This window comes from Vigna angularis, chromosome 1, assembly GCF_016808095.1.
Source record: "Vigna angularis cultivar LongXiaoDou No.4 chromosome 1, ASM1680809v1, whole genome shotgun sequence".
NCBI classification, from domain to species: Eukaryota; Viridiplantae; Streptophyta; class Magnoliopsida; order Fabales; family Fabaceae; genus Vigna; species Vigna angularis.
In genome coordinates, this window is record NC_068970.1 from 10743935 (window position 1) to 10748224 (window position 4290).

The window sequence follows — 4290 nt, forward strand, 5'->3', positions numbered from 1 at the left end:
TCACCAATCTTCCACTCTTGCACATCGCGGAACACAATGAAATCTAACTTTTTCAGTTTAATATTTCTCTAAAGTGAAAACTGGCTAGTGAAACATAATTAAATCAGACAAACAATTCCCGCAATCCACATCATTTGACTACCATACATCAGATCCATCACAAGGGATTAAACTAAAGGAAATAATATAAGAAGGATAACCATGAGTGAAAAGGCATATTTTAAGAACAGTATAGATCCAAACAAGCAAAAGCAGGACATCATGTTCAATCAGTTTAAAGTTATTTATCATCCGCTTAAAAAAAACAAAAACAAACAAACAAAGCCATAGAATGAGGAACAAGTTAGAATATGTATGTTAGATTAGTGGGTTACAGTAGGATTAGGATATAGATTTTGCAAATAAAGTGGCATGCTCATACGACTTTTACAATGTCTTTTGGAAAAGGAGAAAAAAAATGGAGTTGTTTATTGGAGGGAGTCATAGTGCTCGTGAATGCACCAACTAAAAGTCCTAGTAAAGTTGATGGCGCTGAAGCTCACCATTTTGTCGGATTTAACAGTGAGAGACACAAAATGAAGAAAAAAGAATAACCCGTTGTGAAAAATTGATATTAATATCGGGATCGGCCACTTCTTTTTCTAGGCCATGCAAGATCGATTGCTTTATGTATAACTTGAAATTGCTTTTACCGTTTCTAATTTCAAAATCTTTCGGGAGAAACAAAAGGGGTCTCATTCGAACTGATTCTCGGCACAGGGAAGCAAGATAAAGAAAGAAACAGTACTCGCAGGTGGTCTAAAATTCCCATTTCCCGCAGCATGGCTGTCCCTGACTTAATTGGGAAAAGGAAAACCCTAGTTTCCTTCACAAGCAGCTCCTGCACTGGTTTTAGGTAGCCTTGTTCGTTCTATAGCAAGAATCACCATAATACAGTCGTGGAGGTTAATTTTTTAGAATTCTATAGTTAATATTTTCCATAAAAGCTTCATCTAACCTCTTGCTAGGGTCACCAACCAATGGCTTTAAAGCATTCATAAGTTGTTGGAAGTTCCATACGAGAGATAAAGGCAGTATGGTCACCTCTCTGTGGTCCATTGTCTAACAATCTGTAACTGAAAATGTTCCTTCTAGTTAGTCCCGTGCACCCAAAACAAAAATTGTTTGTTGTGACTTGCAGATATTTTTTTTAAAAAAGAATATCTTGATCTACAAAGGTAGGATGAATCTATATATATATATATATATGTATGTATATATATATATATGTATATATATATATATATATATATATATATATATATATATGTATACACTCTTTTATTTTTGTTAGTCAAGATAAAAACCGTATAATTGTTCCTAGCTTCCTAATATAATATAAGTAACAATAGTCCTGATTAATTAATGCATACTAACTTCTGCTTATGCTGAATCTGCAGCCTGGAATTTATATATTAAATTACTCGACCATATGTGACTTTGCCGACTAAAACAGTACAAACATAGATCAAAGGTTTAATGAATTGAATGAGACATGTTCTATGGAGAAATCTCAATGATGGCCATTCATCCACTGTGACTTCTGCCTGCATTGGAGGCTACACAATAGACCATTTCAAAACAAAAGAAAAAGGCTAATAAGGTGAGTGAGTGAGTGAGCGAGTGAGCTCAAGACAAAAGCACAAGCAGCTAACAAGCACAAATTATTATAATTATTATATTCACCACAGACAGCACTAGAGCTAGCTACGACACGAAAACTAAAAGAAAAAATATTTTCAAATCAAACGACTATGCCTACGCGATGCCTCATCACGAATCAATAATGTTGATGTACAAATTAAGAACCACCATCTTCCAGTAGATGTTCCTATAACTCAAGTTCGAGGCTGGGATTGCTCCACAAAATTAATTTAAGAGGAAATTAAATAGGGGCATGAATTTAAGGCAAACAAATTAATTAGAGTAAGATCTGGGGGCAGTGATTCCGCATCTATGGAAATCGTTAGCTCAAATTTCCTTGATTTTGGATCGATCGAATCAATACCTGATCGGTTTAATTCCGGAAGAAGAAGCCGAATTGTTGAAGAATCATCGTCACAAATCAACACGATTGGTACAAGTTTATTCTCTCATACGACTGCATATCAGAATTCTGATCACATAACAGAGTTATGCATCTGAAAAGTCAATGCTTTAAATCTGAAAAAGATTTAAATAGGTCAAATCAGAAGAAAAAGGAAAAAACAAATACACCATTATAATCTTATCCCTATGTATATAATAATATAATTTGACAGAAAGGTTTAGAGGAAGAATCTGGAGTTTGAGATAAGCTAGTTCGTTGTTGGACCGATCTGTATCTTCCCACAGCTTTATTGAACCGCAAAACAAGGTGTGGGAGCAAGAGTGCCATGGCATGCATGCAAAGGAACTCTATGGATGCAGTTCAAGAAAGCTGTGGAAGAATACAAAGAGGACCATGATATTGAAGAGTGAAGATGCCCCACAAGACAGTGTATAAAGGGTTTTTCAAAAACAAAAAGAAAGAGAAAAAAATTGAACAAGCATGGAAGGTAGGTTCATAACATAATCAGAACCCTAATGAAGAGAAAGAAAGAGAGAGACAGAGAATAGGAGAGGGTAAGCTAAGAGAGAGAAAAGATGTAGGTGTAGGGGAAGAGATGGTGTGGTATTTATAGGAGAATTTAGGAGTTTTTTATGAAGTTTTTTATTTTAATTTAATTTTCTTTTTCCACCAATCCCTAGAAGAATATCTGGCCCAAGAGACTACACATTACTGAACCCTAATTAAAAAGCTGACTAATTTGATCCCATTGGAGATTAGACACCTAAAATATAACAATTATAATCAACAAACCTGTGTAAAGTTTTCCTTTTATTGGCGTAAAATGCCATTTAATATTTATGCGGCTATGATGCACCTTTCCGGATCTAACGGTGGTTGTTGCATTTATGGGGGGCACACCCTGGGCCCACCTCTAGATCTGTCCAGTTTATCCCAACTCCACGCGCTCCCTTTACTGTTCATTAACATAAGCCGTCCAAATTAATAATTTATTAAGCAAACCAATTCGTGATTAACGGACAAAACAACGTATAAAACCAAACCACGCTTCCCAAAGCTGTCATCTTAATAATCAATGATCCAAACCATTTTCCAACATCAAATGCCCACCAAATAAATAATTACACATTTTGGTCTCACTAAATTATTATTCAACATTTGTGAACCATGCAACTATAATGACTCTATAAATGTTTTCTTTTTCGACTACAAACAAGTTCTTTCACCCAACCCAACGCTAATAAATAACAACAAACGTATCCACCGTTATGCTCATGTTTGATACTTATTCATTTCGACTTTTTTTTTCTTTTTTTTTTAATTAGGAAAGTTTGTGTCATCCCACTACAAACACGTTTCTTTTAGTAATTTGTAGCCTTTTTCAATATATTATCTTTTACTTTTCTATTTTAAACTTAAATATGTTTTTAATCTTAGTGAATTAGATGTATTTTACATTTTTACTTCTGTAATTTTTTTTACTTTTAATTTTTCTAAAATAAAAAGTTAGTGTTTTTTTGTCCCTAGTATTAAACGATACTCACTGACTTATTTATAGGTTGAATAAAAAATTTAAGTGAACCTTTCAAATGATATCTCTAGTGTTATGATATAATTTAACAACTTCTTTAAAACAAATTAAGATTTGTAAAATATAGTTGTTTATCTATTGTGATATATATAATTATTTATCTTAATTTAAAATAAAATAACATTTGTTACTATATATATATATATTCATCATTATCAATAAGATTTATATTTGTTTCATCATTATCAAACTTTACACCAAAATCCTAATGCATAATTATCACATATATTAATACTTTAGTCGGATCTCTACCACACTACCAACATGTCTCTCCAATAATGAAGGTCTAGCAAAAAAAAAATCGTTCTCAATTGTCATTACCAACAGATACTTATCATGATTTCTTGACTACAAAGTATAATAAAAAGTCTAACAAAAAAAATAAAGTGGAGGATATATAATGTAAATATCATTTTTTTTCTTATTAGTTAACGTCAAATAAGATTAATGACAGTCGACATTAATATAATTTATTTATATTTTTTATTTTAGTAATTGTTCGGTTAATTTAAATATTTATTTTATAAAAAAATTCAAAATAATTTTACACGTTTTAAAATAATATTTTACGTCGTGTTAGAGTTGACTATTTTTATGCTAATAACACCGC

At 32.2% G+C, this 4290-nt stretch overlaps 1 long non-coding RNA gene across 1 annotated transcript; it reads right to left on the reverse strand.

The window, feature by feature from the left end:
* Nucleotides 1-332: 332 nt before the first annotated feature.
* On the reverse strand, nt 333-2648 carry LOC128195038 (uncharacterized). Its single transcript, XR_008246592.1, has 2 exons — nt 2048-2648; nt 333-1115 (listed from the first exon to the last, which is right to left on the reverse strand). It is a non-coding gene; the product is annotated as an uncharacterized LOC128195038 (long non-coding RNA).
* Nucleotides 2649-4290: the final 1642 nt, after the last annotated feature.